This window comes from Gorilla gorilla, chromosome 3 (genome assembly GCF_029281585.2).
Source record: "Gorilla gorilla gorilla isolate KB3781 chromosome 3, NHGRI_mGorGor1-v2.1_pri, whole genome shotgun sequence".
Taxonomy (NCBI): Eukaryota; Metazoa; Chordata; class Mammalia; order Primates; family Hominidae; genus Gorilla; species Gorilla gorilla.
The window spans coordinates 48035691-48061391 of NC_073227.2; the positions used below are offsets into that span (position 1 = coordinate 48035691).

General features: G+C 45.4%; 1 pseudogene; it reads left to right on the plus strand.

Annotated features, from left to right (window-relative positions):
* The first annotated feature begins 5847 nt into the window (after nucleotides 1–5847).
* LOC101134008 (keratin, type I cytoskeletal 18-like) lies at nucleotides 5848–7149 on the plus strand (annotated as a pseudogene).
* The last annotated feature ends 18552 nt before the right edge of the window (nucleotides 7150–25701 follow it).

Genomic DNA, 25701 nt, shown 5'->3' on the forward strand with positions numbered 1-25701 from the left:
TTTTTTTTGTTTTTGTTTTTGTTTTTAGATGTAGTCTTTCCCTGTTGCCCAGGCAGGAATGCAATGGAATGATCTTGGCTCACTGCAACCTCCGCCTCCCAGGTTCAGGTGATTCTTCTGCCTCAGCCTCCTGAGTAGCTGGGATTACAGGCATGTGCCACCATGCCCCACTATTTTTTTTTTTTTTTTTTTGAGATGGAGTTTTGCTCTTTCGCCCAGGCTGGAGTGCAGTGGTGTGATCTCGGCTCACTGCAACCTCCACCTTCTGTTTTCAAGAGATTCTCCTGCCTCAGCCTCCCGAGTAGCTGGGATTACAGGCGCCCACCACCATGTCCAGCTAATTTTTTTGTATTTTTAGTAGAGATGGGGTTTCACCATGTTGGCCAGGATGGTCTTGAACTCCTGACCTTGTGATCTGCCCATCTCAGCCTCCCAAAGTGCTGAGATTACAGACGTGGGCCACCACGCCCAGCCGTGTCCCACTAATTTTTTTTTTTTTGAGACGGAGTTTCGCTCTTGTTGCCCAGGCTGGAGTGCAACGGTGCGATCTCGGCTTACTGCAACCTCTGCTTCCCAGGTTCACGTGATTCTCCTGCCTCAGCCTCCTGAGTAGCTGGGATTACAGACATGCACCACCACACCTGGCTAATTTTGTACTTTTAGTAGAGATGGGGTTTCACCATGTTGACCAGGATGGTCTCGAACTCTTGACCTCGTGATCCGCCCACCTTGGCCTCCCAAAGTGCTGGGATTACAGGTGTGAGCCACCACGCCCAACAATTTTTGTGTTTTTAGTAGAGGAGCCAACATCGCAGCACTGCACTCCAGACTGGGTGACATGTCAAGTGAGACTCTGTCTCCAAAAAATAAAAAAAAACAATAACAATAAAAATACAAAAATCAGCTGGGAGTGGTGGTGCACGCCTGTAGCCCCAGGTATTCGGGAGCCTGAGACAGAAGAATTGCTTGAACCTGGGAGGCGGAAGTTGCAGTGAGCCGAGATCATGCCACTGCACTCCAGCCTGGGAGACAGAGCGAGATTCCCTCTCAAAAAAAAAAAGATGAAATGTATTTATACACCCATAAATACATAGATTTATGGGTGTATATACATAAATACAGTAAGTATTCATAATACTTACTGTATTTAATACATAAATACATAAATACAGTAAGTATTCAATAATATTCAATAAATACTATTATTGTGGTTGAAACTTTAGAAAATTCAAAAAATTAGAGCAAGAAAAGGTGATTTTTGTGTTTGTAGTAGAGGAGGGGTTTCGCCATGTTGGCCAGGCTGGTCTCGAACTTCTGGACCTCTACTCCTGACCTCAAGTGATCCGCCTGCCTCGGTCTCCCACAGTGCTGGGATTACAGGCGTGAGCCACCGTGCCCAGCCACCAGGCTAATTTTTTTTGTATTTTTAGTAGAGACGGGGTTTCACCATTTTGGCCAGGCTGGTCTTGAACTCCTGACCTCAATGATCCACCTACCTTGGCCTCCCAAATTGCTGGGATTACAGGCATGAGCCACTGTGCCCAGCCAGGATTTTATCACAAAGGAAGAAGAAATGAGATTAGTGAATCAAAACTATACATATTTTTATTATCTATTACAGTTTATTATACATAGTATTATATCACTGTATGTTTTTAATATTTATTGAATACCAGGAAAATATACGATAGAAATGTTTTTCTTTAAAACAAATTAAAGTGGGCTGGGCATGGTGGCTCACGCCTGTAATCTTAGCACTTTTGGAGGCCCAGATAGGAGGATTGCTTGAGCCCAGGAGGTTGAGACCAGCCTGGGCAATGTAGTGAGACCCCATCTCTACATACAAAAACTAGCCAGGCATGATGGTGCCTGCCTGTAATCTCAGTTACTTGGGAGGTTGAAGTGGAAAGATTGCTTGAGCCCAGGAGGTTGAGGCTGTAGTGGACTGAGACCGTGCCACTGTACTCCAACCTGGGCAGCAGAAGGAAACTCTATCTCAAAAAAAAAAAAAAGAAAAAAGAAAAGGAAAAGTTAGCCAGGCATGGTGAAGCATACCTTTAGTCCCAGCTACTTGAGAGGCTGAGGTAAGAGGATAGCTTGTGCCTCAGAGGTTGAGGTTGTAGTGACTCACTGCGCTCCAGCCTGGGCTACAGAGAAACACCCTGTCTCACAGACACACCAAAAAACCAAAAAACATTAATTATTTTTCCCCGAGTAAAGATCTTTCTTTTTCTTTTTTTTTTTTTGAGACGGAGTCTCGCTCTGTACCCCAGGCTGGAATGCAGTGGCGCATTCTCAGCTCACTGCCAGCTCTGCCTCCTGGGTTCACGCCATTCTCCTGCCTCAGCCTCCCAAGTAGCTGGGACTACAGGCACCTGCCACCATGCCCGGCTAATTTTTTTGTATTTTTAGTAGAGACGGGGTTTCACCGTGTTAGCTAGGATGGTCTCGATCTCCTGACCTCATGATCCTCCCGCCTTGGCCTCTCAAAGTGCTGGGATTACAGGTGTGCGCCATCGCACCCGGCCAAAGATCTTTCTTGTTACCTACCGTGAACATAACGAAGTAGTGTTTTTAAAAGTACAAAGACTGTGGCAGAATGGCTATATTTGAGTCATGGCTCCATAGTTTACTTGCGGTTGTACAACTTTGGATGTCACTTAACCTGTCTAGTTGGAATTTGTTGTCCATAATGTGAGGATGATAATAGTACCTACCTCATAGGGTTGCTACGAAGATGAAATGGGCCAGGTGCGGTGGCTTAAGCCTGTAATCCCAACACTTTGGGAGTCTGAGGACAGCAGATCACTTGAGGGCAGGAGTTCGAAACCAGCCTCGCTAACATGGTGAAAACCCATCTCTACTAAAAGTACAAAAATTAGCCAGGCGCAGTGGCTCACACCTGTAATCCCAGCACTTTGGGAGGCTGAGGCAGGCAGATCACCTGAGGTCAGGAGTTTGAGACCAGCCTGGCCAACATGGTAAAACTCCATCTCTACTAAAAATACAAAAATTAGCTGGCAAAGCCCAGCCCATGGTTCCAAAGCCCAGCCTGTAATCTTAGCTTTTTGGGAGACTGAGGCAGGAGAATCTCTTGAAGCCAGGAGGTGGAGGTTGCGGTGAGCCAACATCGCACCACTGCACTCCAGACTGGGTGACATGTCAAGTGAGACTCTGTCTCCAAAAAAAAAAAATAAATAAAAAAAATAAAAATACAAAAATCAGCTGGGAGTGGTGGTGCACGCCTGTAGCCCCAGGTATTCGGGAGCCTGAGACAGAAGAATCGCTTGAACCTGGGGGCAGAAGTTGCAGTGAGCCGAGATCATGCCACTGCACTCCAGCCTGGGAGACAGAGCGAGATTCCATCTCAAAAAAAAAAAAAAAAAAAAAGATGAAATGTATTTATATACCCATAAATACATAGAGCAGTAAGTATTCAATAATATTCAATAAATACTATTATTGTGGTTGAAACTTTAGAAAATTCAAAAAATTAGAAAGAGCAAGAAAAGGTAATCAATAATCCATCTTCCAAAGGCAACCGATATTAAAATGTTGAAGTATTTACTTACAATAAAATTTCTATGGATATTTGTACCCAGTGGAAATACTTATGTATGTGATTTGTATGTAATTTTTTATTTTTATTTTTTAGACCAGGTCTTGCTCTGTCATGCAGGCTGGAGATTCATCCCCCTGCCTTAGTAGCTGGGACTACAGGTGTACACCACCTCGCCTGACTAATTTTTGTATTTTTTGTAGAGAGGAGGTTTCACCATGTTGGCCAGGCTGATCTTGAACTCCTGGGCTCAGGTGCTCCACCTGCCTTGGCCTCCCAAAGTGCTGGGATTACAGGTGTGAGCCACCGCGCCCATCTGATGATTTGTACTCTTCTTTAGTCCAGAGTCTCTCTTCTCTTCTTCATTCTGCTTTGTGTCTCAGGAGGGACTCATGAGGACTCCATCAATGGATTCTATTGACCTCTTCTATTTGGGTTTACCTAATGGGGACACTATGATAGGGTATTAATTTCCCTTCTCCTTTGAGGGAGTGGGGTGGGTTGTCTGTGCCCCTTTACTGAAGGTCTCACCTCTTGTCAGAGGCTCTTTCCTGGGATCTCCATTTCAGCCTATGTTTGATAACTGCTGTTGATAGACAGCTGCAACAAGTTCTGCAATAATCTTTTTTTTTTGAGATGGAGTCTCTCTCTGTCGCCCAGGCTGGGATGCAGTGGCGCAATCTCGGCTCACTGCAAGCTCTGCCTCCCGGGTTAACGCCATTCTCCTGCCTCAGCCTCCTGAGTAACTGGGACTACAGGCACCCACCACCACGCCCGGCTAATTTTTTTTTTGTATTTTTAGTAGAGACGGGTTTTCACCGTGTTCGCCAGGATGGTCTTGATCTCCTGACCTCGTGATCTGCCCGCCTCTGCTTCCCAAAGTGCTGGGATTACAGGCGTGAGCCACCGCGCCCGGCCAAGTTCTGCAATAATCTTTATTGGTTTCCCTAAACCTTTTGTAAATGATCCCTTTGCTAAATCGCCTCAAATTACCCAGTTTGAGTGTACCATGTCCTTTCTTCTAGGACTTTGATACATAGGAGAAGAACAACTTTTTTTTTTTCAGGAAGATTAATTTTAGTAGCTGTATAATATTCTATAGTGCCAATATACCAACAATAATAGCAATTACCTAATGTGCATGTCAGGTGCTTTATAGACATCATTTTATTCAGTAATTAGCACCTCCAGAGATTCGTATTTCACAGATGAGGAAAGTGACTTCAGGGAAGGCTGAAAACTTATTTGCCTGAGGTTACAGAGCTGACAAGCAGCAAGGTCAGTCTTCAGAATCTGTATTCTTCCCACTAAACCCAGTGGTTCCAAAGCCCAGCTAATCATGAAAGAGAAAAATCTGGCTGGCACGGTGACTCATGCCTGTAATCCCAACACCTTGGGAGGCTGAGGCAGGCAGATCTTTTGAGCTTTTGACCAGCCTGGCTAACCTGGGAAAACCACATCTCTACTACAAATACAAAACTTAGCCGGGTGTGGTGGCGTGCACCTGTACTCTCAGCTACTTGGGAGGCTGAAACACAAGAATCATTTGAACCTGGGAGGCAGAGGTTGCAGTGAGCTGAGATCGAGCCCCTGAACTCCAGACTGGGTGAGGGAGTGAGACTCTGTCCAAAAAAAAAAAAAAAAAAAGAGAGAGAGAGGGAGAGAAATCTATTTCCACTCCCAGAGATCTTAACTTAGTAGGTCAAGAGTATGACCCATAAATCTCTATTTTTATAAAAGTTCCTCAGGGGATTCTGATGATAAGCTGGATTTGGGAAAGAAAGCACAGTTTACCTTATCTTAATATACTGATGTTTCCTTTTTATTGGATATTTAGATCATCTGTACGTTTTGTCCTTATAAATAAGACCGAAATAAAGATGGTTATATATAAAGCCTTGCCCATATTTAATACTGTTCACATAATACAAATCTCAAAAGAATGAATAGTGAATCAAAAATTGAAATATTTTTGACTGGGCGTGGTGGCTCATGCCTGAGGATCACCTGAGGTCAAGAGTTTGAGATCAGCCTGGCCAACATGGTGAAACCCTGCCTCTACTAAAAAAAAAATTAGCCAGGTGTGGTGGCACACATCTGTAATCCCAGCTACTTGGGAGGCTGAGGCACGAGAATCACTTGAATCTGGGAGGTGGAGGTTGCAGTGAGCTGAGATCGTGCCACTGCACTCCAGCCTGGGCTACGGAGCAAGACTCCATCTTAATAAATAAATAAATTTAAAAAATAAATAAATGGTCATCGGCAAAGCCTGAGTCCTGTCCTCTCACTCCTCCCCGGACAGAATGAGGTTCACCATTCGTTCCACCTTCTCCACCGACTACTGGTCCCTGAGCTCTGTCCAGGTGCCCAGCTACGGCGCTCGGCCGGTCAGCAGCTCGGCCAGCATCTATGCAGGTGCCGGGGGCTCTGGTTCCTGGATCTCCGTGTCCCGTTCCACCAGCTTCCGGCTCGGCATTGGGTTCCGGGGCCTGGCCGCTGGGATGGCCGGGGGTCTGGCAGGAATGGGAGGCATCCAGAACTATAAGGAGTCCATGCAAAGCCTGAACGACCGCCCGGCCTCCTACCTGGACAGAGTGAGGAGCTTGGAGACCGAGAACTGGAAGCTGGAGAGCAAAATCCGGGAGCATCTGGAGAAGAAGGGACTCCAGGTCAGAGTCTGGAGCCATTACTTAAAGACCATCGAGGACCTGAGGGCTCAGATCTTCGCAAATACTGTGGACAATGCCTTCATCTTTCTGTAGATCAACAATGCCCGTCTTGCTGCTAATGACTTTGGAGTCAAGTATGAGACAGAGCTGGCCCTGTGCCAGTCTGTAAAGAACTACATCCATGGGCTCCGCAAGGTCACTGATGACACCAATGTCACTTGGCTGCAGCTGGAGACAGAGTTCGAGGCTCTCAAGGAGGAGCTGGTCTTCATGAAGAAGAACCACGAAGATTAAGTAAAAGGTCTACAAGCTCAGATTGCCAGCTCTGGGTTGACCGTGGAGGTAGATGCCCCCAAATCTCAGGACCTTGCCAGGATCATAGCAGATATCCAGGCCCAATATGACGAGCTGGCTTGGAAGAACTGAGAGGACCTAGACAAGTACTGGTCTCAGCAGATTGAGGAGAGCACTACAGTGGTCACCACGCAGACCGCCAAGGTTGGAGCTGCTGAGATGCCGCTCACGGAGCTGAGACATACAGTCCAGTCCTTGGAGATCGACCTGAACTCCATGAGAAATCTGAAGGCCAGCTTGGAGAACAGCCTGAGGGAGGTGGAGGCCCGCTGCACCCTGCAGATGGAGCAGCTGAACGGGATCCTGCTGCACCTGGAGTCAGAGCTGGCACAGACCCGGGCAGAAGGACAGTGCCAAGCCCAGGAGTACGAGGCCCTGCTGAACATCAAGGTCAAGCTGGAGGCTGAGATTGCCACCTACCACTGCCTGCTGGAAGACGGCAAGGACTTCAATCTTGGTGATGCCCTGGACAACTCCATGCAAACCATCCAAAAGACCACCACCCGCAGGATAGTGGATGGCAAAGTGGTGTCTGAGACCAACGACACCAAAGTTCTGAGACGTTAAGCCAGAAGAAGCAGGGTACCCTTTGGGGAGTAGGAGGCCAATAATAAGTTCAGAGGTAAAATAAATAAATATTTTTAAGATTTTTGGTTTTTTTGAGATGGAATCTTGCTCTGTCACCCAGGCTGGAGTGCAGTGGTGTGATCTCGGCTCACTGCAACCTCCACCTCCCGGGTTCAAGCAATTCTCCTACCTCACGTTCTGGAGCAGCTGGGACTACAGGCACACTCCACCACGCCCAGCAAATTTTTGTATTTTTTTTTTTTTTTTGAGACGGAGTCTCGCTCTGTCGCCCAGGCTGGAGTGCAGTGGCGCGATTTCGGCTCACTGCAAGCTCCGCCTCCCGGGTTCAGGCCATTCTCCTGCCTCAGCCTCCTGAGTAGCTGGGACTACAGGTGCCTGCAACCACGCCCGGCTACTTTTTTGTATTTTTAGTAGAGAAGGGGTTTCACTGTGTTAGCCAGGACGGTCTCGATCTCCTGACCTCGTGATCCGCCCGCCTCGACCTCCCAAAGTGCTGGGATTACAGGCATGAGCCACTGCGCCCGGCCAAATTTTTGTGTTTTTAGTAGAGATGGGGGTTTCACCATATTGGCCAGCCTGGTCTCGAACTCACCACCTCGGCCTCCCAAAGTGTTGGGATTACAGGCATAAGCTACGGTGCCCAGCCGATTTTTGATATGTTTTATTCAAACATTCATTCATTCGGCTACTTAAATATTCATTTAAAAATTCTGCATGCTTTCCCTGCCTGGCCAACATGGCGAAACCCCATCTCTGCTAAAAATGCAAAAATTGCCAGGCACGGTGGCTCATGCCTGCAATCCCAGCACTTTGGGAGGCTGAGGAGGGCAGATCACCTGAGGTCAAGAGTTCGAGACCAGCCTGGTCAATGTGATGAAACCTTGTCTCTACTAAAAATACAAAAATTAGCTCCGCGTGGTGGTGGGCTCCTGTAGTCCCAGCTACTCAGGAGGCTAAGGCAGGAGAATCGCTTGAACTCGGGAGGCAGAAGTTGCAGTGAGCAGAGATTGTGCCACTGTACTCCAGCCTGGGAGACACAGCCAGACTCTGTCTCAAACAAAACAAAACAAAACAAAACAAAACAAAACAAAACAAAACAAAGCAAAACGAAACATCACAAAAATTAGCAGGGCGTGGTGGCACGTGCCTGTAATTCCAGCTACTTGGGAGGCTGAGGCATTAGAATCACTTGAACCTGGGAGTTAGAGGTTACAGTGAGCCGGGATTGCACCATTGCACTCCAGCCTGGGCAAGAAGAGTAAAACTCCATCTCAGAAAAAAAAAAAATATTCTGCATTCTTTCTACAAATATTTATTAGACGTTTATCATGTGCCAAGCACTACGCCAGAGTTTTGAAATACAACAGTGAGGCCAGATGCGGTGGCTCATGCCTGTAATCCCAGCACTTTGGGAGGCTGAGGCAGGAGGATCACCTGAGGTCAGGAGTTCAAGACCAGCCTGGCCAATATGGTGAAACCCCATCTCTACTAAAAACAAAAAAATTAGCCAGGCGTGGTGGTACAGGCCTGTAATCCCAGCTACTTGGGAGCCTGAGGCAGGAGAATCTCTTGAACCCGGGAGGCAGAGGTTGCAGTGAGCCGGGATTGCGCCATTGCACTCCAGCCTGGGTGACAAGAGTGAAACTCCATCTCAAAAAAAAAAAAAAGAAAAGAAAAAATCTGCATTGTTTCTACAAACATTTATTAGACATTTATCATGTGCCATGCACTGTGCCAGAGTTTTAAAATAGAGAGGCCGGGTGTGGTGGCTCATGCCTGTAATCCCAGCACTTTAGGAGGCCAAGGCAGGAGAATCACTTAAGCCCAGGAGTTTGAGACCAGCCTGGGCAAAGTGGTAAAACCCTGGCTCTACTAAAAATACAAAAATTAGCAGGTCATGGTGGCGTGCACCTATGGTCCCTTGGGAGGCTACTTGGGAGGCTGAGGTGAGAGGATCTCTTGAACCTGGGAGTGGGAGGTTACAGTGAGCTGAGATCATGCCACTGCACTCCAGTCCGGGTAACACAGTGAGACTCCGTCTCAAAATAATAATAATAATGTAAATAAAATATTTAATTTATAATTGCAATTGGTCTATGAAGGAAAAGTAAGGGGGAATATAACTTCTGATTTATATATGATTAGTGAAGGTAATATTAAGGAAATGACATTTACACTGAAGTTTGATGAATGGCTAGATGTTGGCTATGCAAAGAGGGAAGAGACAACATTCCAGGCAGAGGAAGTGGCATACGTAAAGGCCCAAACATGATGTGAGGGAACTTGGCAAGTTATCTAAAATAGATTTACATTATAAGATATGTGTGTTATATGGCCATGTATATACTGAGGTAAAACAAGAATGAATGTGGAGGAATTAATTAAGTTTATTATAGTGGTTTATGAAGAAGATGAAGTAGGAAGGAGATGACTGACAGCTTGAAGTAGAGAGGTGTCAGTAGAGATAATGAGAAGTGGATAGATTTATTTAGAAAGTAGGGCTGGGCGCAGTGGCTCACACCTGTAATACCTGCACTTTAGGAGGCCAAAGCGAGCGGATCACTTAAGATCAGGAGTTTGAGACCAGCCTCAGCAACATGGTGAAACCCCGTCTCTACTAAAAATACAAAAATTAGCCGGCCGTGATGGCGCCTGCCTGTACCAGCTGCTGAGGTGGGAGGATCGCCTGAGTCCAGGAGGTGGAGGTTGCAGTGAGCCAAGATTGCAACACTGCACTCTAGCCTGGGCGACAGAGCGAGACTCCATCTCACACAAAGAAAACAAAACAAAAAAAAAAAAAAAGGAAAAAATGGATCCAGGGCCAGGTGAGGTGGCTCATGCCTGTAATCTCGACATTCTGGGAGGCTGAGGTGGGAGGAATAGGTTGAGCTCAGAGTTCAAGCCAGCCTGGGCAATGTAGTGAGACCATGTCTCTACCAGAAAAAAAAAATGCCAGGCTCGATGGCGCGTGCCGGTGGTCCCAGCTACCGGGAGGCTGAGGTGGGAGGATCCCTTGAGCCCAGGACACTGCAGTGAGCAGTGTTTGTACCACTGCACTCCAGCCTAGGTGAGAGTGAGACCCTGTCTCAATAATAATAATAATAATGATAATGATAATAATAATGGGCCAGGTGCAGTGGCTCATGCCTGTAATCCCAGCACTTTGTGAGGTCGAGAAGGGTGTATCACCTGAGGTCAGGAGTTTGAGACCAGCCTGGCCAACATGGTGAAACCCCGTCTCTACTAAAAATACAAAAATTAGCTGGGCGTGGTTGCGGGCACCTGTATTTATTTGATAAATAATATCAAATGAAATGAACAAGGATGATTACTGCAGTAGTGTTTGTGGAAAAACTGACTATACCCCAGGACAGCAAAAGATAAATGCATGGGCCAGTGCAGTGGCTCACACCTATAATCCCAACACTTTGGGAGGCCAAGGTTGGTGGATCACTTGAGGTCAGGAATTTGAGACCAGCCCGGCCAACATAGTGAAACCCCATCTCTACTAAAAATTCAAAAAAATTAGCCAGGTGTGGTGGCACACACCTGTAATTCCAGCTTCTCTGGAGGCTGAGGCAGAAGAATTGCTTGAATCTGGGAGGCAGAGGTTGCAGTGATTCGAGATTGCGCCATTGCATTCCAGCCCGTGTGACAGAGCGAGACTCTATCTCAAAAAACAAAACTAAACATAAATGCACTGTAACTTTGTCATACAAGGGAATATGAAAAGTAGTCAAATGGACTAAAGTTACCTATACAAACATGGAAAAATGTAAAAATTACCTCAAAATGGATTATAGATTTAGATGTGAAATGTAAAACTATAAGCTTTTAGAAGAAAACATAGGAGAAAATCTTCAAGACCTGTGCCTTATTGAGGAATTCTTAGATGTGACACCAAAAGCACAATCCATAAAAAAACTGATAAATTGGACTTCATCAAAATTAAAAACTTTTGTTGTGATTTACTAATCACATATCTGATAAAGGACTCATATCTAGACTATATGAAGAATTTTCAACTCAACAGTAAATAAACAAAAACAAAACCAATTAGAAAATGAGTAAAACCCAGCCAGGCATGGTGGCTCACACTGGTAATCCCAGCACTTTGGGAGGCCAAGGTAGGAGGATTCCTTGATCCCAGGAGTTTGAGACCAGCCTAGGCAACATCTAGGCTCTACAAAAAATTTAAAAATTTAGCCAGGCGTAGTGACACACAACTGTAGTCCCAGCTTGGAAGGTTGAGGTGGGAGGATCACTTTAGCCCAGGAGGTTGAGGCTGCAGTTAACTGTGATCGTGCCACTGCACTACAGCCTGGGTAACAGAGCAAGACTTTGTCTCGAAAAAATTAAAAAATTGGCCAGGCACAGTGACTCCTACCTGTAATCCCTGCATTTTGGGAGGCTGAGGCGGGCAGATCACTGGAGGTCAGGAGTTCAAGACCAGCGTGTCCAACATGGTGAAAGCCTGTCTCTGCTAAAAATACAAAAATTGCCGGGCATGGTGGTGCTTGCCTGTAATCCCAGCTACTTGGGAGGCTGAGGCAGGAGAATTGCTTGAACCTGAGAGATGGAGGTTGCAGTGAGTTGAGATCGTGCCACTGCACTCTAACCTGGGTGACAGAGCGAGACTCTGTTTCAAAAAAAAAAAAAGAAAAAAAGAAAGAAGAAAGGAGGACTCCAGGAGAGAATGAAAGTTGTGTTATGGTTGTCGGAAACTAAAACTAAATGCCCTGTAGAATTATCAATCATGTAAATCCAGAAACAGGCAATCCAGCTCATTTTGAGGAAATTACATAACTGGAATCAGGCCATATGTATCCCTTTGAGACTGGCTTTTTCAGGCTGCATAATGCCCTAGAAAGCCACCCAAGTTTTTGCATGTATCAATTGGTTGTTCTTTTTTAATGCTGGGTATTCCATGGTATGGATGTACCACAGTCTATTTAACCATTCACCATTTTTTAAAAAACTATTTATTTATTTTATTTTGAGATGGAGTCTCGCTCTGTCACCCAGGCTGGAGTGCAGTGGCACGATCTCGGCTCACTGCAACTTCCGCCTCCCAGGTTCAAGCGACTCTCCCGCCTTAGCCTTCCGAGTAGCTGGGATTACAGGCGTGCACCACCACACTCAGCTAATTTTTGTATTTTTAGTAGAGACAGGGTTTCACCATGTTGGCCAGGCTGGTCTCAAACTCTTGACCTCAAGTGATCCACCTGCCTTGGCTTCCCAAAGTGCTGGGATTACAGATGTGAACCACCATGCCCAGCTCGGTCTCTGTCTTTACTGTTGAAAGCTTTCCTCAAAGGTCTGATGATCCTTGAATATTTGGTCAGATTTTTAACTGAACCACTGCATAGCTGACTGGAAGCTCTGTGTGAGTGGGCAGGTCTTGTCAACTTGTGAGCTTATTTTTAGATTCCCTAGGTAGTCAGCCAGCTTTTGTGTGCAGGTATGTGTGTGGTACCCCACATGACAGTATGTGTAGGTATTTTCTCTGTAGCAATTTACTGTATCTGGAGAAAAACTAATTTTCTGCTTGGCTATTGGCTTTGTAGCACTGGACTGAGGAATCTCACAGTTCAATATGTAGACCTTTTTTTGTTAAAAAAAAAAAAAAAAGCAAGTACTAAACTAATCTTCTGCCTGGCTATTGGCTCTGTAGCACTGGACTGAGGAATTTCACAGTTCAATATGTAGACTTTTTTCCCTTTTTTTTTTTCTGAGATGGAGTCTTGTCTGTCGCCCAGGCTAGAGTGCAGTGGCACGATCTTGGCTCACTGCAACCTCCGCCTCCTGGGTTCAAGCGATTCTCCTGCCTCAGCCTCCTGAGTAGCTGGGATTACAGGTGCACACCACCATGCCTGTCTAATAAAAATTAGACATTTTTAGTAGAGACAAGGTTTTACCATGTTGGTCAGGCTTGTGTTGAACTCCTGACCTTGTGATCTGCCCACCTTGGCCTCTGTGCCTGGATACCCTTTTTTTGTTAAAAAAAAGAAAAAGAAAAAGAAAACAAAGCAAGTACTCTGGAAACTCTGTAGACTTTTTTTTTTTTTTTGAGATGGAGTCTCACTCTGTTGCCCAGGCTGCAGTATAGTGGCATGATCTCAGCTGACTGCAAACTCTTGCCTCCTGGGTTCAAGCAATTCTCCTGTCTTGGCCTTCTGAGTAGCTGAGATTACAGGCACCGGCCACCATGCCTGCTAAATTTTTTGTATTTTTAGTAGAGACAAGGTTTTACTATGTTTCCCTGGCTGGTCTCAAGCTCCTGACCTCAAGTGATCTGCCTACCTTGGCCTCCCAAACTGCTGGGATTACAGCCATGAGCCACCATACCCGGCCTGTAGACTTTCACGGAATTCTCACTCGATCTCTCTTCCTTCCTGCTGCTCCCTAAGCTTCTCAGATTGTTTCTCCCCAGAAAAAGTACTTGTGGGAGTGGGGAAGGGGTGGCTGCCTGACTGATGGGAGTGAGGGAGGGCTTCTAGGGCTGCTTTTCAGTCTTCAGACACCCCTCACTGTCTTCAGTGTCCTGTTCCTATTACTGCCTTCCAAAGTACCAGGCTTCAGTCCTTGAGTTGTCTTGCTTTTTGTGGGTCTTCTCCAACAAAGCTTGGCCTTCCCCTGCTCTGCTAATTTAGTCACCATTCCTCCATCTGCTTTTTGTTTTCATGTGCTGTGAGTTTGGGGGGATAAATGTTTCCTAGTTTTATTGAAGATAGCGTTTGTGTTTCTGTTTCTTGTTCTGATTTTGTATTGGGGAAATTAAAAAAAAAAAAGTCTAGAAAGGTCAATGCTCAGCCATCTAAATCCTGGAAGCTGTGGAGGTGACTTCTAGCAATTGCCTCCATCATTCCTGTCCAAACATATTTCAAGAAAAATACAAAGAGTGTTCTGAAAGCAGTTCTGTCTGCCCATACTCTTTGCTCAGTGGCAGTGCCAAGTAGTGCTGTGCCTAACCATATTGGAGCCTGAGGCAAAAGAAAAAATTAGTAGCACTGATCTAATTTTTATTTAACATTTCAATATTTTGTTCATTGTGGGGTTTTGCTGCACCTATTTTGACTTTTAAAAATATTGCACTGACCAGGCGTGGTGGCTCACGCCTGTAATCCCAGCACTTTGGGAGGCCAAGGTGGGCGGATCACCTGAGGTTGGGAGTTCGAGACCAGCCTGACCAACATGGAGAAACCCCATCTCTACTAAAAATACAAAAAATTAGCCGGGCGTGGGGGCACATGCATGTAATCCCAGCTACTTGGGAGGCTGAGGCAGGATAATTGCTTGAACCTGGGAGGCGGAGGTTGTGGTGAGCTGAAATCATGCCATTGCACTCCAGCCTGGGCAACAACAGCAAAATTCTGTCTCAAAAAAAAAAAAAAAAAAAAAAAAGCATTAAAATACTATTTTAAGGCTGGGCATGGTGGCAAATGGCTGTAATCCCAGCACTTTGGGAGGCCGAGGTGAGTGGATCACCTGAAGTCAGGAGTTGAAGACCAGCCTGGCCAACGTGGTGAAACCCTGCCTTCATTAAAAGTACAAAAATGTGGGAGGCTGAGGTGGGCGGATCACGAGGTCAGGAGATCAAGACCATCTTGGCTAACATGGTGAAACCCCGTTTCTACTAAAAATACAAAAAATTAGCCAGGCGTGGTGGCAGGCACCTGTAGTCCCAGCTACTCGGGAGGCTGAGGCAGGAGAATGGTGTGAACCTGGGAGGCAGAGCTTGCAGTGAGCCGAGATCGTGCCACTGCACTCCATCCTGGGCGACAGAGCGAGACTCTGTCTCAAAAAAAAAAAAAAAAAGTACCGAAATGAGTTGGGCGTGGTATCCCAGATACTTGGGAGGCTGAGGCGGGAGAATCGCTTGAACCCAGGAGACGGAGGTTGCAGTGAGCCAAGATCGTGCCATTGCACTCCAGCCTGGGCGACAAGAGCAAAATTCTGTTGGAAAAAAAATTATTTTATTACTTGTATTATTTACTACTATTATTTATCACTTAATTACTGAGTGCTTTGGCGCCTTTTACATTTTACAGCCCAGTTAGGTGACTTATCTCCTTCATCCTAATCCTGGTCCTGGATGTGTCACTTTTTTTTTCTTTTTTTTTTTTCTGAGACGGCGTTTCACTCTTATTGCCCAGGCTGGAGTGAAACGGTGAGATCTCGGCTCACTGCAACCTCCACCTCCCGGGTTCAAGTGATTCTCCTGTCTCAGCCTCCTGAGTAGCTGGGATTACAGGCACGTGCCCCCAGGCCCAGCTAATTTTTGTATTTTTAGTAGAGACGGGGTTTCACCATGTTGGCCAGGCTGGTCTTGAACTCCTTACCTCGTGATCTGCCTGCCTTGGCCTCCCAAAGTGCTGGGATTACAGGTGTGAGCCACTGCGCCTGGCTGGATGTATCACTTTCTTCAGCTAATCATGTCCCACCCTGCAAGCCACTACAAATAAACATTTCATCTACTTGCTTTTTTTTTTTTTTTTTCTCAGACCCTTTAGGTCAGAAACAGAGTTTAGGATGAAATATGTCATCTAAGTAAATACAACCTGCTTGCCAGGCTGGGCACCGTGGCTCACGCCTGTAATCCCAGCACTTTGGGAGGCCGAGGCGGGCGGATTACGAGGTCAAGAGATTGAGACCATCCTGGCCAACATGGTGAAACCCCGTCTCTATTAAAAATATAAAAATTAGCTGGGCATGGTGGCAGGCGCCTGTAGTCCCAGCTACTCGGGAGGCTGAGGCAGGAGAATCGCTTGAACCCGGGAGGCAGAGGTTGCAGTGAGCCGAGATCACGCCACTGCACTCCAACCTAGGCGACAGAGCGAGACGCCGTCTCAAAAAAGAAAAAAGAAAAAAAAATATATATATATATAAAACCTGCTTGCCATGCAAACTTTCACCTTCAAGACATATCCCACAGTCATGCTTTCAATCAATTTATCTTCCTGGCCAGGCGCGGTAGCTCATGGGCTGTAATCTCAGCACTTTGGGAGGCGGAGGTGGGAGGATCACCTGTGGCCAGGAATTGGAGACCAGCCTGGGCAACATGGTAAAACCCTGTCTATCAAAAATACAACAAAATTAGCCAGGTATGATCCCAGCTACTAGGGAGGAAGAGGTGGACTCTGTCTCAAAAAAATAAAGATAAAAAAAATTAATTAATTAAATTAAGTAAAAATATAAAAACACATATTAAGACTGTCAAGCAAAAAAGAAAAAGAAAAAGCAAACAAAACAAAACAAAACACAACAAAAAACCCAAAACCACACATTTATTATGTCCTAGTTCTGGCATGTCAGGAGTCCGGCCTGGGTTAGCCAGGTCTTCTGCTCAGGGTCTCTCTAGGCCAAAATCAAAGTGTTGGCCATAAATCTCATGTGAGACGGGAGGGCCTCTTTCAGGCTCACTGCGGTTGTTGGGTTGTTGGTAGAATTCAGCTCCCTATGGTTGTATTATTGACTTTCCCATTTTCTTTTTTTTTGAGACGGAATCTTGCTCTATCGCCCAGGCTGGAGTAGAGTGGCGCGATCTCGGCTCACTGCAAGCTCTGTCTCCCGGGTTCACGCCATTCCCCTGCCTCAGCCTCCCGAGTAGCTGAGACTATAGGCGCCCGCCACCACGCCTGGCTAATTTTTTGTATTTTTAGTAGAGAGGAGGTTTCACCATGTTAGCCAGGATGGTCTCGCTCTCCTGACCTCATGATCCGCCCCCCTGGGCCTCCCAAAGTGCTGGGATCACAGGCGTGAGCCACCGCACCCGGTCCTCATTTTCTTGCTAGCTGTTGACTGAGGACTGCTCTCAGCTCCTCCAGTTGCCTCAGGTCCTTGCACACAGCACCTCCATAAGCCCATTCACAACATGCCGGTTCACTTCGACTTCAAGGCCAGTAGGAAAGTGTCTCTCTGTTGCTTTGCATTCTTTTACTTATTTATTTATTTATTATTATTTTTTGAGACGGAGTCTCCCTTTGTCCCCCAGGCTGTAGTGCAGTGGCGCCATCTCAGCTCACTGCAAGCTCTGTCTCCCGGGTTCGCGCCATTCTCCTGCCTCAGTCTCCAGAGCAGCTGGGACTACAGGGCCCGCCATGCCTGGCTAATTTTTTTTTTTTTTTTTTTTTTTTTTATGTATTTTTAGTAGAGACAGGGTTTCACCATGTTAGCCAGGATGGTCTTGATCTCCTGACCTCGTGATCCACCCGCTTCGGCCTCCCAAAGTGCTGGGATTACAGGCATGAGCCACCGCGCCCGGCCCGCTTTACATTCTTTTAAAGGGCTTACAGGGCCAGGCGTGGTGGCTCACACCTGTAATCCTAGTACTTTGGGATGCCAGGGCGGGTGGATCACCTGAGGCCAGGAGTTCAAGGCCAGACTCGGCATCATGGCAAAACCCCATCTCTACAAAAGAAATACAAAAATTAGCTGGGCGTGGTGGTGCCTGCTACAGTCCCAGCTCCTCAGGAGGCTGAGGTGGGAAGATGGCTTGAGCCCAGGAAGTGGAGGTTGCAGTAAGCTGAGACTGCACCATTGCACTCTAGCCTGGGTGACAGAACCAGACCCTGTCACAAACAAACAAACAAACAATAAGGGCTTACTGAATTAGGGCAGGCCAACCAAAAAAATCTACTACTTGATTAACTCAAAGTCAACTATGGATCAGAGATCTATCTAATTAAGGGAATGATACAGAGAACAGGAATCTCTGGCCCATCTTAGAATTTTGCTTACCAAACCTTTTCTCTTCCCTTTGTTGAAAGTCCATTAGATACCCTGCAGGACTTATGGCATGTGATGGCATTGGGGTACAGGGGAGAAAATCATGTGATTATGTTATCTTAAAATTTTTCTTTTTTGAGACAAGATCTTGCTCTGTTGCTCAGGCTGCAGTGCAGTGGCATGATCATGGCTCAGTGCAGCCTAGACCTCCCAGGCTCAAGTGATCCTCCCACCTGAGCCTGCAGAGTAGCTGAGACTACAGACGTGTACACCACTCCCAGGTAAATTTTGCATATTTTGTAGAGAAGGAGCTTGGAAAAAAGTGATTTTGAAACTGATAAGGATAATTGAGGGTTAATTAGGTAAACATTTTGCAATGTTTGGCTCACAGATGAATAGCATATTGTATTAGTTACATATATATGTGTATATGTATGTGTGTGTGTGCATATATATACATATGTATATATACGTATATATACATATGTATACGAATGTATATATACGTATATATACGAATGTATATATACGTGTATATATACACGAATGTATATATACGTGTATATATACACGAATGTATATATACGTGTGTGTATACAAATGTATATATATACGTGTGTGTATATACAAATGTATGTATACACATGTATATATACACAAATGTGTATACACGTATATATATACAAATGTGTATACACGTGTATATATACACAAATGTGTATACACGTATATATATACATGTGTATATATACACAAATGTGTATACAGGTATATATATACAAATGTGTATACACAAATGTATATATACAAATGTGTATACACAAATGTATATATACAAATGTGTATACACATGTATATATACAAATGTGTATACACATGTATATATACAAATGTGTATACACATGTATATATACAAATGTGTATACACATGTATATATACAAGCGTATATACAAATGTGTATATATATACATTTTTTTTATTGAGACACAGTCTCGCTCTGTCGCCCAGGCTGGAGCGTCAGTGGCACAATCTCGGCTCACCCCAACCTCCGCCTCCCAGGTTCAAGCAATTCTCCTGTCTCAGCCTCCTGAGTAGCTGGGATTACAGACATGTGCCACCAGGCCAGGCTAATTTTTGTATTTTCATAGAGATGGGATTTCACCATGTTGGCCAGGCTGGTCTGGAACTCCTGACCTCGTGATCTGCCCGCTTTGGCCTCCCAAAGTGCTGGGATTACAGGCGTGAGCCACCACGCCCGGCCAAAAGCAGTAAATTTTAATACAAAATAGACATGGGCAGGTCTCACTATGTTGCCCAGGCTGGTCTCATACTCCTGGGCTCAAGTGATGCTCCCACCTCAGCCTCCCAAAGTGCTGGGATTACAGGTTTGAGCCACCAAGCCCTGCCAAGATTGGCATTTGAATCAGTGGACTCACCTTCATCTGATGTGGGCAGGCACCATCCAATCAGCTGAGGGCCCGGATATAACAAAAAGGCAGAGGGAAGGCAAACTGCTGCACTCTTTCTTTTTGCTGGAGCCAGGCACCCATCTTATCCTGCCCTTGGACATCACAACTCCAGGTTCTCTGGCCTTTGGACTCCTACAAGAGGCCTCCTAGGTTCTCAAGCCTTTGGCCTTGGATTGGTTTAGCTCTCCTGGTTATGATTTTTGAACTTGGACTGAGTCACGCTGTCAGCTTTCTTGGTTCCTTAGCATGCAGAAGGCCTAATGTGGGACTTCTCAGCCTCCATAACTGTGTGAAACATTTCTCCTAATAAATGCCCTCTCATCTCTCTCTCTCCCTCCATCCTGTTGGTTCCATTTCTCTGGAAAACACTGACTAATACAAAGAGAGAGCTCAAGAGTGTGAAATATTTTTTTGAGAGGTCAAGGAAAAAATTGTTTGCTGATTATAGTGACATGGAGATTGGTAGTGATCTTAGTAAGAGGAGTTTCAGGGGAGTAGTAAAGATGGAAGTCAGGGTGCAATGAGTTCAAGAGTGAATATTAGAAAAGGATAAACTTTGTGTTGGATTGAAATAAATGGTGACAGAATGAACTTGTGGTTTTTGATAATATATATTTTATACACATAGAAACAATTATGAATATGTGTGTATTTGTGCATTAACATACATACAACTTCTGGCTGGGCGTGGTGGCTCATGCCTGTAATCCCAGCACTTTGGGAGGCCGAGGCAGGCGGATCACCTGAGATTGGGAGTTCGAGACCAGCCTGACCAACATGGTGTACTAAAAATACAAAAATTAGCCGGGTGTGGTGGTGCATGCCTGTAGTCCCAGTCACTTGGGAGGCTGAAGTAGGAGATTTGCTTGAACCCAGGCAGCAGATGCTACAGTGAGCCGAGATGGCACCACTGTACTTCAGCCTGGGTGATAGAAGGAGACTCTGTCTCAAAAAAAAAAACGAAAAACATGGAGACCAGCCTGGCCAACGTGGTGCAACCCTGTCTCTACTAAAAATACAAAAAATTAGCCGGGTGTGGTGGTGGGTGCCTGTAACCCCAGGTACTTGGAAGGCTGAGGCAGGAGAATAGCTTGAACCTGGGAGGCGGAGGTTGCAGCATGCTGAGATGGCGCCATTGCACTCTAGCCTGGGCAGCAAGAGGGAAACTCTGTCTCAAAAACAAACAAAAAAACAAAAACAAACAAACATACATACAAATTCTTAGCTCTATTCACAAGAGGGCCTGGGGGCTGGGCTCAGTGGCTCACGCCGGTAATCCCAGCATTTTGGGAGGCTCAAGTGGGAGGATTGCTTGAGCCCAGGAGTTCAAGGCCAGCCTGGTCAACATGGCAAACCCTGTCTCTACAAAAAAAAAAAAAAGACAAAAATTAGCCAGGGGTGGTGGTGCGCATTTGCAGTCCCAGCTACTTGAGAGGTTGAGGTAGGAGGATTGCTTGAGTCTGGGAGGTCAAGGCTGCAATGAGCTGTGATCATGCCACTGTACTCCAGCCTGGGTGACAGAGTGAGACCCTGTCTCAACAAAATAAAATAAAATAAAAAAGAGGGCCTAGGAGCAGTGATACCCCAGTAGCAATGAGTACAACTAGTGCTCAGATCTTGGTCCCTCAGTAGTATTCTTTGATGAAAAGAACCTCCTCTGAGCTCTTTGGAGAAGTGATTGTTTCCAGGGTTGGGGGAGGATGAGCCTGGAACATCTTGTAGTACCAGAAAATAAAGAACTGCTTTAAAAAAGAAGTGGAGGCTGGGCATGGTGGCTCACGCCTGTAATGCTAGCACTTTAGGAAGCTGAGTCAGGTGGATTGCTTGCGTGCAGGAGTCTGAGACCAACCTGGGCAATGTGGGGAGACTCTGTCTCTACAAAAATTAAAAAATTAACTGGGAGTGGTGGCAGGTGCCTATAGTCCCAACTACTCAGAGGCTGAGGTGAGATGATTGCTTGAACCTGGGAGGTTAAGGCTGCAGTGAGCTATGATTGCACCACTGCACTCCAGCCTGAGTGACAGAGCTAGACCCTCTCTCAACAAAATAAATTAAATAAATAAATAAAAATAAAAAAGGAAGGGGCATGTCAAAAGGACTCAAACTAACCTGAAGGAGCTCCCAATGACCAAACCTGGAAAAATTTGAGAAACAATATAAATAATGACAGTATTGGATTATAACCCATGGAATAAAATAACTATCCAGGAGTCCATGCTGACATAAATATAATTAAATGAATAAATGAGTGAGCAGGAACAATTTTTTTTATTAATTTTTTCTTTCAGTTTTTGTTTGTTTGTTTGTTTGTTTGTTTTGTTTTGAGACGGAGTCTTGCTCTGTCGCCCAGGCTGGAGTGCAGTGGCGCAATCTCGACTCACTGCAAACTCCGCCCCCTGGGTTCACACCATTCTCCTGCCTCAGCCTCCCGAGTAGCTGGGAATATAGGTGCCCGCCACTACACCCGGCTAATTTTTTGTATATTTAGTAGAGACGGGATTTCACTGTGTTAGCCAGGATGGTCTCGATCTCCTGACCTCGTGATCCACCCCGCCTCGGCCTCCCGAAGTGCTGGGATTACAGGCATGAGCCACCGTGCCCGGCAGGAACAATTATCTTTTACAGAAAACTTCCAATTAATAAATGTAGAATGAATGTGGGAAATATACAGTCTCCGATATATAAACACAACAGTAATTGTTGCAGGCAAGACCCACTGATGAATGGTACAATCAGTGGTCGAGTCCAGGTGCAGTGGCTCAGGCCTGTAATCCCAGGACTTTGGGAAGCTGAGACGGTAGGATCACTTGAGGCCAGGAGTTCAAGTCCACCCTTGGCAACCCAGAGAGACCCTGTCTCTACAAAAAAAATTTTAAAAATTAGCTGGGTGTAGTGGAGTGCACCTTAGTCCCAGCTACTTGGGAGGCTGAGGTGGAGGGATTCCCTGAGCTCAGGCATTTGACTCTGCAGTGAGCTATGATTGTGCCACTGTACTCCAGCCTAGGTGATAGAGAGAGACCCTGTCTCTAAAGATAAAAAAAAAAAAAATCAGTGGTTTGAGGAGAAACGGGACATTTGCATATCCTCAAAGTAACTCCTCTAAGATATTTATCAATATACGAAGGAAAAAACAGTAATTTAATTCCTGGTAGACACCAGCTTAACCAATTGATCAAGATTAATATCAGTAATAAGATGTATTGGCATCATGTATCCTCTGATATAATGCATTGAGAGAACAAGATATAACTTTTGTGTCACTTTTGTCAAAAATCCATGACTTCAATCTAATTATGAAAAAAATGCCAGATAAACCAAATTAAGAGATATTTTGCAAGATGACTACTAATACTCATCCAAGTGTCAAAGTTGGCTGGTGCGGGGGCTTACGTCTGCAATCTCAGAGCTTTGGGAGGTGAGGCTGGAAGATCGCTAGAGTTTAGGAGTTTGAGAACAGCCTGGGCATCGTATGTCATAGTGAGACTTTGTCTCTACAAAAAATTTAAGAACTAGCTGAGTGTGGTGGTCCATGCTCATCTCTCAGTTATTTGGGAGGATGAGGTGGAAGGATTGCTTGACCTGGGGAAATGGAGGTTGTGGTGAGCCGAGATCACATACTGCACTATAGCCTGGGTGACAGAGCAAGACTCTGTCTTACCAAAAAAAAGTGTCAAAGTTATGAAAGACAAGGAAAGACTGAGGAATTGCCACAGATTGGAGAAGACTAAGGAAACACAACAACTAAATGCAATATGGGATTCTGGATTGGATCATGGAACAGGAAAAGGACATTACCAACATAGTGAAAACTCATCTCTACTAAAAATACGAAAAGTTAGCCAGGCATGGTGGTGCAGGCATGGTGTAATCCCACTACTCAGGAGGCTACGGCAAGAGAATCACTTGAACCCGGGAGGTGGAGGTTGCAGTAAGCCAAGATCATGCCACTGCCCTCCAGCCTGGGCAACAGAGCAATACCCACCCTGTCTCTAAATAAATAAATAAATAAATAAATAAATAAATAAATAAATAGAAAAAGGGTAGGGCGCAGTGGCTCATGCCTGTAATCCCAGCACTTTGGGAGGCCGAGGCAGGTGGATCACGAGGTCAGGAGATCGAGACCATCCTGGCTAACATGGTGAAACCCCGTCTATACTAAAAATACAAAAAATTAGCCGCGCATGGTGATGGGTGCCTGTAGTCCCAGCTACTTGGGAGGCTGAGGCAGGAGAATGGCGTGAACCGGGAGGCGGAGCTTGCAGTTAGCCGAGATCGCACCACTGCACACCAGCCTGGGCGACAGAGCGAGACTCCATCTCAAAAAAAAAAAAAGGACATTAGGGGGAAAACTGGTAAAATCCAAATAAGGCATATAGTTTATAGTGATTAGTGATTTAGTAATGTTAACTTCATAGTTTTGATCATTGTACTATGCCTGTGCATGTTTTTAACATTAGAGAAAGCTGGGTGAAGGGTATATGTGAATTCTGTACTATTTTCGTAACTTTTTTGTAAGTGTAAAATTATTTCAAAATAAAAAGTTTTTTTTTTTTTTTCAAGGAGAATAAAGGGTATGAGGGCGGGATCTAAAACACAGGGGAGGCTGGGTGAGGTGGCTCACACCTGTAATCCCAGCACTTTGGGAGGCTGAGGTGGGCAGATCACTTGAGGTCAGGAGTTTGAGACCAGCCTGGCCAACGTGGTGAAACCCTATCTCTACTAAAATCACAAAAATTAGCTGGGCATGGTGCTGTGTGCCTGTAATCCCAGCTACTCGGGAGGCTGAAGCACGAGAATCACTTGAACCCGGGAGGCGGAGGTTGCAGTGAGCCGAGATCACATCACTGCACTCCAGCCTGGGAGACAAAGCAAGACCCTGTCTCAGTAAAATAAAATAAAATAAAATAAAATAAAAATAAAATAAATAAATAAAACACAGGGGAAAGTGTAGCCTTAGTTAGGAGGAGCTATACCTCTCCCATGGTACCAAGAAGGCTGGCAGAAGGCATGAGTGGTCCTGTAGATGGGTTTACTGTCTTGGTGGCTGGAAGCTGATAAAGTTCTTCAATGGGGTTCATGGCTGCATTCTCAATGCCAGTTCACAGGACATATCATAGAATGGGGACTGGACAAATGTTTATTGAACTGAACAGGACTGAGTTTGAAACACAACTACATTATGATTATATCATTATTTCTACCTATGTGGTCTTAGGCATGTTACTCATTCTCTCAGTGCCTCCATTTCCTATGAAATGGGAATATAATCCCAGTTGTTGAGGCAGAGATTAATAAGTATTCACCCAAATCTGTTTCATTTTCTTTCTGGGCACACAGCTAAATCATACTTTCCTGCCTCCAATTCTGTTAGGCTGACCAGCACTTCACTGGCTCTGAACACATGTTTGATGAAAGAGTATAACTATTGACATGCTCCATTACAAACTTTGTTGTGTCACCAGTTCTTCCGTATCTTGATCCAAGATGACATCTTGTCTGGCCATGGAGGTGGTTAAGACTAAATGAAAATTTCCAAGAGATAATTTGTCATAAAGGATATGACTTGTTTTACACAGAACCAGCTGCTAATGACTAACCCTTCTTTAATTATGAGCCATGGAGAACAGTCATGCATTAAAAATTCCTTGACATTCGATAGACCCGGAAGAAAATAATAATTCACGGCCGGGCATGGTGGCTCACGCCTGTAATCCTAGCACTTTGGGAGGCTGAGGCCGGTGGATCACCTGAGGTCAAGAGTTCAAGACCAGCCTGGCCAACATGGTGAAACCCTGTCTCTACTAAGAATACAAAAATAAGCTGGGTGTGGTGGCGGGCACCTGTAATCCCAGCTACTTGGGAGGCTGAGAGAGGAGCATCACTTGAACCCAGGAGGCGGACATTGTAGTGAGCTGAGGTTATGCCATTGCACTCCAGCCTGGGCAACAAGAGTGAAACTTCATCTAAAAAAAAAAAAAAAAATTAGCCGGGCATGGTGGCATGAACTAATCGGGAGGCTGAGGTGAGAGAATCCTGGAGGGAGTGGGAGTCCTGGAGGTCTAGGCTGCAGTGACCCTGTCTCCAGAAAAAAAGAAAAAGGAGAGAGAGAGAGAGAAAAGAAAACAGGAAAAATTAGACGGCCAGACATGGTGGCTCATGCCTATAATCCCAGCACTTTGGGAGGCCAAGGAGGGCGGATCACAAGGTCAGGAGTTCGAGACCAGCCTGGCCAATATGGTGAAACCTCATCTGTACGAAAAATACAAAAATTAGCTGGGCATGGTGGTGTGTGCCTGTAGTCCCAGCTACTTGGGAGGCTGAGGCAGAAGAATT